This window comes from Canis lupus, chromosome 19 (assembly GCF_011100685.1).
Source record: "Canis lupus familiaris isolate Mischka breed German Shepherd chromosome 19, alternate assembly UU_Cfam_GSD_1.0, whole genome shotgun sequence".
NCBI classification, from domain to species: Eukaryota; Metazoa; Chordata; class Mammalia; order Carnivora; family Canidae; genus Canis; species Canis lupus.
In genome coordinates, this window is record NC_049240.1 from 18,419,122 (window position 1) to 18,430,776 (window position 11,655).

An 11,655-nucleotide genomic window follows, 5' to 3' on the forward strand; every position below is an offset into this window, starting at 1 on the left:
TTCTAAATTCATTTAGCTCTCAAGTGATAGAATTTCTTCTGTAGGCAGAAATGATACCTTCAACTGTGCTGTCTAGGTCATGAACATGATAGTCTATAGATGGAGAAGGTTATTTATTCATATGTTAAACAACTTAGTGTCCTCTTTGCAGTGGGCATCATTCTGAGTGTTAGGAATACAATACAATAGGCCATCTTTGTTCACATACAATGGTGTGCTGGTAAATGTTTATTAACTGGCTCTTTGGAGAAAAAGGCTCTGTTTTATAGTACTTGCTAACTTCATGCTGTAAATTCACCCACGAGGGCTGATTTCAAGTTACCCACATAATATCATTAAATACAGAGCTGGAAAGGGATGGGCAGTTGTTGACTCTCTTGAGTTGGTACAAGCTGACTGTAGTACACTGATGAGTACACTGATGAGTATGTTTGAGATAAAATTCTGTGTGTTTGTGTGTGTGTGTGTGAGAGAGAGATAGAGGCAGAGAAAACAAATAAGACCCTAAGCACTTTAAACAGATGGACAATTCCCTAAAGGTATTGTTGAATTTGTTACCAGGTGTAGCATTCTGAGTGTGTTACCACTGGCACCTTTGGTTTGCTTAATACTTTCCTGTAGCCATCTTGAAATTCTGAAATGTTTGATGAGGAAGACACATTTTCGCTTTGTGCTAAGCCTTGCAAATTGCATAGCTTTTCCTTTTCATTACAATGTTTTAAGTTTAATTATAGACTAACCTAATATTTATGTGTTTTTTCTATTATCTAGAGGATGGAGTCATGAAGAAATTGAGATGCCTTATGGAGATATAAAGAAATATTTTCTCAGTCCACTCTGAGAAGCGATTTCACCTTGTCACAAGTGCACAAAAGTTATTGTCCATTAACAACTCATCCTACTGTTGGATCTCAAGGTTCTTCACCTACTCTAGTTCTTGACCTCCATCTCCATTACAAAGCAACAGCATATCTGTGTACTCCCTCCCTGGACCTCATCATGAGATCTCAGAATCTATACTGAATCTTAAGCTACAACTGTCTTATGCATGAGCCTCACCCAACTCCCTGCATGTATGGAACTTGCTATTCACCTGGGACCTCCAATCATCGGGCTTGCATCATCAGCTCACTCTGACATGACCTGTCAACACTAGAGTGGCCTCCATGGTAAGTTGCCTCCAACTCCCACTAGACTGCCAAGTCTCAATGCTCACAGTCAAATAGGAGATCAAGCCTGGCTTGTGTTGCTAGCTCATTAAAAATTTTTTTCTTCTTGATGCTGAAAGATAAAGGGATTCCAGAAGAGATAGGACAGATTTTATTCATTTTTATATTTCTAACACCTAGCATTGTGTCCAGCTCAGAGCAGAAGCTAATAAATTGTTTAATTTATGCAATTCAACTGAACAATATTCTCTCAAGCCCTCAATCCTAACCTCTCACCTTTACCATCATCAGATAACCTTCCTCTAACTTCAGGGAGGAAATCAGTCATGAGACAAGATACACAGATGTCCACTCATCTTTTAGGAGCGGGGCTTCCTCAAAGCTCCCTCCATGGCCCTCTGTTCATTCTTCCTCAACCTGCTCCTCCCCCTATCATGTCTGTTCCCTATTCATCACAATGCAATTGTGACAAGTCTTATCTCAGGATTTCCAAGGCCTCCAAAATGTGGCTTTATGCTCCTTATTCAACCTTATTTCTCTGCTGTCCATGCTGGTCAGGCCACTTTCTCACAAACTGTTGCCACTTGCACATGCTCCTGGGCCCTGGGATGCCTTTCCCCTCCAGAACCCCTCTTTTACACTCTATTCTTCATAGCACCAGCATGAGGCCAATCTTGCTAGAGAAAGATTTAGAGGAACTTACTATAATACAGAAAGTATCTCTTTTCTAAATTTCATTACACCTTCTCAGTCCTTATTTTTTAGGCACTTAGGGATAGCGAACTGAAAAAAAAAAACCACAAAAATTCCAATTCCCTCTTTATTCTCTGTCCTCTGCATCTTTCTTTGAATTCTGATCTCTACCCTTCAAAAATACACACACACACACACACAGAGAAAGAGAGAGAGAAAAGCATACACACACACACACACACACACACACACACACACAGAATATAACAATTTCCTCAGGTGTAAGCCCTGGGGAAGATAGGATTACTTAGAATTGTGGGAAGTCAAGACCCACAAGTTCCCCTGCTTTCCCCAGGTTTAACTTAACTGCTGTTGAGCTATTTTTATATCTATAAGAAATGAGTAATAGAGTAAGGGATGAGTCAATATTAGAAGCTTAAAGAAAGTAATGGAGAACTGGAATTATGACATTCTGGGAAAGTGATTCTAATATTCCATAAATTTATACCATAGTGACTAGTAGGGAAGAAATGGTTAAATCTTTGGAGTTTGGGAATGCCTGGGTGGCTCAGCGTTTGGACATCTGCTTTCTGCTCTTTGCGTGATCCTGGTTCCAGGGATAGAGTCCTGCATCGGGCTCCCTGTGGGGAGCCTGCTTCTCCCTCTGCCTGTCTCTGTCTCTCTCTCTGTGTGTCTCTCATGAATAAATAAAATCTCTTAAAAAAAAATCCTTGGAGCTTGCAGGAAAGAATTTTACCAGCTTTGCCAGCTATGAAAATTGCTAGTGATTTATCACACTTCAGCCGAGTTGAGGTAACACTTTCCTTTCTGAATTTCCATAAATGTAGGGAACCATGTTTTAGAGAGTAAAAACATAAACATTTCTGGCTAAGCCAGAGAAAGAACATGAGTTGTATCTGATATTGTTTATTGAGGGACCACTCTACTTTTTTTGATAAAGTTGAAAATGGGACATGGGGCAGTGTTCTCTCTACAGGAAGTATCTGGCCATCCATGGTGGCTAATTTTATGTGTCAACGTGGCTAGGCCATGCTACCCAGAAATTTAGTCAAATATTATTCTAGATGTTTCTGTGAAAGTATTTTTTAGATGACATTAAGATTTAAATCAGCAGACTGAGTAAAGTCGATTACCAGTACTCTGCAATGTGGGTGGATCTCTTCCAAGCAGTTGAAAGCCTTAATGGAAAAAGACTGACCTCTCCTGAATTCTGACAACATATTGCCTTCAGACTTGAACTGCAGCATTAACTGTTCCCTGTGTCTCTAGCTTGTCAGGCTACCCTGCAGCTTTTGGACTTGCCAGCCTCCATAGTTGCATGAGCCAATTCCTTAAAATAAAATTTTCTCTTTCTATACATATGTGTATATTCTGTTGGTTCTGATTCTCTGGAGAATTCTGACTAAGACTTTATCCTACATTAACTTGGAAACTTCTCTGGAGAGTGAGTTCACAATGTCTCCACACTGACTCTCCTCTATTCTATTTTTAGAGGCAGACCATTCTAATACCTTTATTTTTCTTGGAGAAAAAGAATAGGCATTATCTACAGATGAGGCGAAAGAATAAATGAAGCCAAATACAGATGTTTCATAAATGTTGATAGATGTAGTACAATATGTAATTTCTTCATGTGAACTAATCTTAATACACCAAAAAATGAAAAAATGAAAGGGAAGTAGAAGATAAGAGGAGATCAAGAATGAGAAGGAGGAGAAAAAGAAATGAAATTATTAAAATGAACAATAGATCTTAAAAAAAACTAAAACAAAAAACAGCATCCGTCCAGGATGAATCAATATGTTGGCCGAGCCCTTTTCTAGTAAAATGATATTTAGTTGTAAGAAAAGCAACCACAAAGGGTTTTTTTTTCTTCTCTCTCTGTCTTAAACATTTTTTTTTAAATTTATGATTCGTACAATGTCTACTTCAAAGTCTCATTTAAAATTTCTATAGTGAATCATCCTCATTGCATATTTTCTGAGTAATAGTAGTGAATCACTCTTTTAAAATGTTTTAAGTACTTAATGTTCCTTAGCATTCAACACTTAATATATTTGCCAAATGTACTATATATGAATGCTGCTAAACAGCATTGTAAAATCATCATTTTCCATAGAATTGAGTTAGTATTGAAATGAGATATGAAGGGACAGTGTCTTGTTTCTGACATTCCAGAAAATATATTAATTGTTGACAAGATCATGAAGCAGAATAACAGTATAAATATAAAAACGCTGGCACTTGAAGTCAAAAGATCTAGATCCTAGTCCCAGCTCTCACTACCAGGGTCATCTTAGGCAAAACTATTTGATATCTCTATGCTTCAGTCCCAGCTTTATCAGTAATATCTGAACATTATTATGAGTATTATGAGAGAGATTATTTAATGCGAGAGTGTTTAGGACAGAGAGGGATTCATCTACACCAATGCAGTTTAAGGAGGTGTGGAATCACTAATGTTATATACAGTATGGTAGAAGAAGGTGAGAGTCAAGAGGACATTCAAGGATCTTACCTTGAAGTTCTGGGCTAGGAACAGTGTGACACAAAGAGCTAAGGGACCTTCTGCACTAACAAGAAAGGCTATAATTGGGCCAGCGTTGGGTTTTTCTCTCTCCTGGGCCAGGGGAAGAGTGAGGGAAGTATGGCCATACAAGGTTGCAGAAAAGAAGTAGAAGTGGCTGCTGGATGAGGCCGCATGGTCTGGGGATCCATGCTCTCTCTGATGGCAGGTGGCAGAAATAATCCTTTCAGCCGAGGAGACCTCTGGCAGGCAGCATCAGAATGTCCAGAGAGCTTGCTTCTAAGGGACTCTAAAATATTCCAGGAATGTTTCCTTGGAAAGGTTAGTCTTTGATATTCAGAAACCCATGTGTGGATAAAAACCTCACCTCCCTGAATTACGGAAAGGATCATATCCACAAGGGACTGAGAGTAGGGCTTGGTACCTAGCAGACCTTCATTAAATGGTAGTTGTCATTGTGTTTACCGTTACCATTGTTGTTAATGTTAAATGGGAGAAGGAGGTGAGGGAAATTAAAGTCCATGGCAAAGGAGGGCCCTCTGTAGATGATTTCTAAATTATTCTAGAAAGGATTAAAAAAACATTTGGTTTTTTGCTGAATGAGCAGAACATAATCATAAAACTGATAGAGCTCAGAGGATTCATCTGAGTATCTGACTTACAATTGGAGATGGGGCAGGGAAGCTTCTAGATGAAGACCATTTAGAGCTGCCTGGGGTAGGCACTAATCACTCCTCAAATCACTCCATGTTCACCCAGGGTGAGAGCCCCAGGATGGCGTGTGTGCACATGTGAACAAGTAGGTGATTATGTTAGCGCATTTAATCCCCGTGTCCCTATTCGTTAATGTGAGTAGGAATACTGGGAGGGGGACCTGATACACTCCTCTAAAGTCCAGGCACTTTATCTGTTTTACTTATTTAATATTCATAACCACCTAATAAAGCTTGTATCCTTCCTTCCATTTGATATATTGAAAGATGGGAGTGCAGAGAGCTCCAGTGATTTTTCCCAGCAGGTACGGAAACTGGGATTGAAACCCAGGGCAGTGCGACCTCCAAACCCTGCATCTGTGTGGTCTTCTTGTGCTCTCTTCCCTTGACCACATTATTCCCTAAGCTCTCCTCTGTTTAGCATCAAAGTTCATTTTACATGGCACTTGGCAGGAAAACTGTCCTCTTGTGAACAGTGACCTGAGCTTTTTGAAGTGGTTTCCTCGTGAGTGTTTACCATCACTGAGCCGCTTGTTTCTCAGAGTGCTGGTGGGTATTGGTGATGGCACATAAGGAAGCAGCCTGCACTTTCTTTGGCCACAAACCACTTGTGCCCCTAAACAGAAGAAGGAACAAAGGAAAATCAAGCATGCAGTAATGGTACAAGTGTTACACGGCAAAAACCATAATTTCTTGCTTTACCTCCTTGGTGGATACTGTCTTAAAACATACGCTTTCCTTTTGCTATTTTCTTTACAGAGAGCACACCTTATACGTCTATTAACATTAAGTATCTTTTCTCTGCTTTAAATTGGATATTTTTTCTTCATTTAAAATAACGTATGTAAAATTAATGATGCTAAGATATTTACCGGAGTGCTGATCATTTCTTCAACTCTGGGCAGCCCAGGTGGCTCAGCGGTTTAGCGCCGCCTTCAGCCCAGGGCCTGATCCTGGAGACCCGGAATCGAGTCCCGCTTCGGGCTCCCTGCATGGAGCCTGCTTCTCCTCTGCCTGTGTCTCTCATGAATAAATAAATAAAACTTAAAAAATTTTTTTTTTCAATTCTGTGATACAAAAATGCAACTAAGCAGGAAAAAAAGAGAAATAGGTTCTAGTTAAATTGACAAGATTTATGTCCTTTTCAAAAATGAAGGAAGTTAAATTTGGATCTTCATAGTATTGCTTTCACTAATTCTAGTTTCAACATTACAGAATTAGTTGGGAAGCAAGCGTCTTTTCAGCCTTCTGTCACTCCAAATATATTCATTTTTAATTAGAAATTTTCCCGGTTAACTAAAATTGGGTCATATCAAACCTTCTAAAATATGACACTTAAAGTTTAGCTTTTGCCATCCCGATAACACGTATGACATTATGAAGAATACTTCTTATCATAGATGTCAATAGTTTTATTCAGAAAAAAACTCCCACATTTACTGTAGTTCCCAGTGGTTCTTCTACATGTTCATAAAATAATTACTCTTTGAGAGAGATGTTCAAAGCATGTATGAGTCGTTTTCCAGGCAATCACCCACTCCATTCTCTGATGGTTAGGATTTAGTATTTCACAAGTAAAAACATCACTTTTTCTTATTGTTACAAAACCTGGATTTTGAATGTAGAGAAGGCTCAAAGCAGCAGAGTATTGTTGGTAAGAGGTGAGATGCTAGAAACCATTCTGCCGCCTTTCATTTCTGCGACTTCCCACCACTTTTGTTCACTGATGTTGTATATGCTATAGGTGTCCGCCTTCACAACTTTCCACTTGCGTGGAATTCCATCTGTTTAATCAAATCGAAACAAACTGTAGTGTCAAGGTCCTTGTACCTTAAAAGATTTCCTTCCTATTATCTTGTTAACCCATTGCATCATTCAGAAGAATAAATACCCCAGCTCAGCACACAGGAAATGTAACCAGAAAAAAAAAGGAAATAGAGAATATTAAGATACATACATGTATGTGTCACACACACACATGCACATGTACAAAATATATGGTCTATGTAACAGACAAGTCAATGATTTGTTAAACACATATAATGATATTTGCCTAGTGTATTTAAAATGATAAACCCTGATAATTAAAATTTGGATTTTTTTTCTCATTTTTTTCAAGGAAAGTAATACATTATTATATGATCCTGAATTTGTGGTAGAACTGTGTAGCAGGAAAAAGATATAGCTGGATTCCAAATTCACTCGCAGTGTCTTTACACGTGCAAAGGACATGTAGCTTCTTCATTTCTCTATGGCTGACTTCATTCCCCTATGAGCCTCTATCCTGCTGGATGGAGCAGACATTTAAAGGCACCAACAAATGATTGATGATTTAAACAGTATCTTTTTGGTCTAAATTCCAATCTATTCAAATATGATGTGATCCCATCAATCAGAACTAGTTTAAATGTTTTGTTCTGGGCGATCCCGTTTTTCAGTCAATTCTCAGGCTCTTAGAATGCCCCCCCACCCCCGCCCTTTTGGGTAGCAGCTGGGTGTATGAGGAGCTTTCCCCGTGCTCTTTGTGATATCCCTGGCCACCATGCACTGGCTGCCGTCCTCTGAAATCTGACTGCCTTGCCTCTTCCCCTGGGCTTCTTGCTGGTGGCTGCTCCTGAATTCTGAGGCTGGCGTGATGGGTCTGTGCTTTCTCAGGTCAGCCTGAGACCAAGATTTCTCTCTGGTGACTTGGCCTTTGAAGGTTGGCTGCAACCTGGCTTCAAAGCCATTTTGCTTGGCCTGGAGATTTCTGCCAAGTTGGACAGCCAACACCATCTGCTTTCTTCTGCAGCTCTCCTCCTGCCAGCAGAAACTTCAGAACTCACTGTGTTGTCTGAGGGCCAAGGGTGCTCAAGAGGGCCATCTCATACACTCTCTAAATGTGGGGTAGCCCAGCATGCACTGCAAACCAGTGCTCTCCCACCAGGACATATAGGAGTAGAGCTGCTCTGCTTCTCTAGCAGATCTGTCCCTGTTGGGGATTCAGCCAAGAGGAAGAGGCCAGGACTCCTTTTGTCACCTGCCTCTTTCCCCACATGTACGTATTCACAAGTTCTTCCCACACTCCTGTTCCAGCTGTCTAATCCTCCCTCCTTACACCAAACTTCAAGATCAAGTCTCTGGATCAGGTTCTTCCCATGTTAATAGGAAAATAAGGTGTTAGAAAAAGCGTTTTATTTTTCAAAAAAATTTGAAAAAAGAAAAACCTTATTTTGGCTTTCAGAAGGCAAGTCGTGAATCTTTCTTTGCACTCCTGCCACAAAAAGTTCAAATACACAACCTTCCCTCCATCTCCAGCTTCTCCTTTGCCCCTGGCCTTTTCTGCAGGTTCCAAATAGGAAAGCCCAGTAATATATGTCCAAAAGATTTATTCTTGTTCCATGTGCAAAAAGAGCTGCAATTTCAAGGGTTTCTAGATTAATAAACCCATAAAGGAATATTTTACTCTGAATGCTAGCAAGCCTTGATATTCGAGAGATCTTTATTTATGGCTAGACTTAGTTTAGCATTAATGTGGCATCAGCAGGAGAAGGCTTTTGAAAATTTTACGTCTGACAGACTTGTTATTTAATATAATTATTTCCTCTATCATTTCATGTATGGGCATCCTTAAATAGCTGAATGACCCTCTCTTTGTTAATAAAATATGTGTTAAAGTTCATTTAATCAAGACTTCAAAATAATTCAATATTCTACACTGTATTTGGAAGATGACCTCAGACTTTATCACTGAAATAAGATTTTGAATTCATTTTATTAAATCTAGTATGAGGCTTTAGGTAAGTACCTAAGACTCTGTACATGATTTACTTGCTAGAAAAAAACCCAACAAACTGTCAAGACAAAACTGTCATTTGATTATCTCTACTACTCTTGAACTTAGGAATTTTTAAAAGAGTTCCATGAATTCCCTGAAATTATATGCAATATTTTGTACTTACATTTTCACAGGAGAAAAATCATAACTTATCAATTCACCTAACCAGGGATTCTGATTCCCAAACAAGGTTAAATTTTCTTCTGTGCTGTATACCCAATAATAGTGAGTGGCCAATCAATTATTTGAGAGATATAGAATATAAATAATAAGTTGCACTTTACAGTGAAATAAGTAGGTTGAAAGGTTCTTACTATGAATAAAATATTAGTTTGTTAAAGGTAAATAATTGTGTAGCTTTATAAGCTTTCCTTCATAAAAGATGTAAAATCAAATGAACTGATTCTCATTTTCCTGAGCCCCTTCTGGCTGACTGAACAAGAGTGTAAGCTCCTTAGCACAATACAAAATGCCATTTACAACCAACTCAGGTCAGCACTTCCAGATTTAACTTATCACATTGCCCTCACTCTCTATTTTGGCCAAACCCAGTTACTCACTTTCCTCTGAATCTCTCATGCATTTTCAAGCCTCTCTGTTCAAATTCTTTGTCTGGCGAATTCCTACCTATTTCTCAATGTCTCTTCTCCCTTCCTATGTATAGTCACCATCATAGCACTCTGCACATCTTCCTGCTGTAATAGCATGCTGGATTGCAATTGTTATTTCCCTGCCCTTACCCACTATTAACAGGACTAACAGGATGATTATATTCATCCCATGTCTCTAGAACTAAGCACGGTGCCTGGCTGAGAGGAGAAACTCAATGTATGCTGGTTTGAATTAATAATTAGGGGATCCAAGAGAGTTAACAAAGGACTCTAGGACAATGGGAGGAAGCTCAGCTTTTAGACAAAGAGATAGGAATTCCCCATATTCTCATGAAAATGTCTAGAACGATATGTTATTGTTCCAATGAAGGTATTCAGGTATCAGCTTGCAAGCTATGGCAGCCCAGGCCTTATGCCAGAGCAGAGCACCCTTCTGCATGGAGGCCCGGATTGCGTCAGGACTCCCCAAGGCCTCCTGTCCACCCTATCCTATCTCAGCCTCTGCTACTGTCCCTTCTCATTTCTTTTCTTCCCGCTCCTCCTCCTTTCCCTGTCATTATATCACACCCATCCCTGTCTGCCACACACATACCAGGACCCAGGTGGTATTAATCAAGATGGGTAGTTCTGGGCACTCATCCACTAGCCAGTGTTGGGGCTTGCACATAGTTTATGGTTTGTAAAGCACTGTCACAATGTCACATATGTCATCTCATATAATCTTAACTTGGGCCTACTTGTCTCCGGTCAGCAGATGTGGAGAAAAACATAGCAACTTAAGTCTTCTAAGGCAAAGTACCTGGGTGAGCCCAGCCTGAAACAAGGTCTTTTAATTCTATTTGCACTTTGGAGTCCATGTTGGAAAACAGAGCAAAGATAGATGACAGTGTCCTTAGTTTAACCAAATATTAATAAAAATATTTTTGTTGTTCTAAAAGTAATTAATAGCTAGTAAAAAAATATAAAATACACAAAAGCTATAAAATAAAATTCAGGAAGGATACATTTATCTTTCTCTACTGCCCCTCAAGATCTTTAGCCCAGCTCTTCCAAGGTTACCACCATGAAAAATTTGTGTATCCTTCCAAAAATGTGTGTATACATATGTTTTATATTAAAATATTACATATATTTATAACTGTACACAACTAGAAGTATGTATAAATAACTAGAAGTATGTATATATAAATATGCCCCATGTGTAAATATAAGACTTAAAATATTAAAAAATATAACATATAAACCATACATATATGTGTTTGTATACATACATATATATAAAATAATTCTATATAAAGCCCTATCTATCCTAACTACATGTGTTGTTTATATATATGTGTATGTATATACATATACACAGAGACATACATATATATAGTCAACCGTGACCTGAATGTTAAGGGGCATGGCTGGTGGTGGAGGCTGGTGACATTATTTCTGATGGTATGCCAAGTTTAATGAAGTGAATCAGGGAGCAGTTTTTTGTTGTTTGAGAAGATAGCTGTTTATTCAGTGCCAGATCTTCTGTTGGGCCCAGGCTAGTTTGAGCAGTCTTCTTTCCTAAGAAGTTTGGTTTGTGGGTGTCCCCCTAATTAGTGACTCTCAGAAGTTGCTCTACTATGACAGCAACTGCTGTGACCATTTGAGCTCCAAGACTGATCTGCTGGTTCCTTTGAAACACACCCATCGACATGCTCAATGGAGTGGTCTAGAGTGGTAATTGGCTGTTTATTGACTCCACCCCGCCTCCATGTCAGTGACTAGAGGGTAAAGACAATGTTTCAATCATTTTTGTTGCTCCAGCACAGACCCCATACCTCAGTGAGTGCTTGTTGCACAGATCTGAAACTGTAACTGGCATTTACAATATCTCACCTGCAAAGTCTCCATAGTGCCCGATGGAGAGGTAGATGCCCTTTCGTACTGAACAGTCATCAAGAGCATCCTCTCTTCTAGATACCATTTGGAAGTAGGTCATTTCTCTTTAGTGCTTCTAACTTCCTCTTCCATCCTCATACTGCTTTGAAACTAGCAAACTAAAGCAAGCCTTTTGGTGTTATCTGTGGACTTGCCAGCTGAGATTATTTTGAGGGAAGGCAATAGT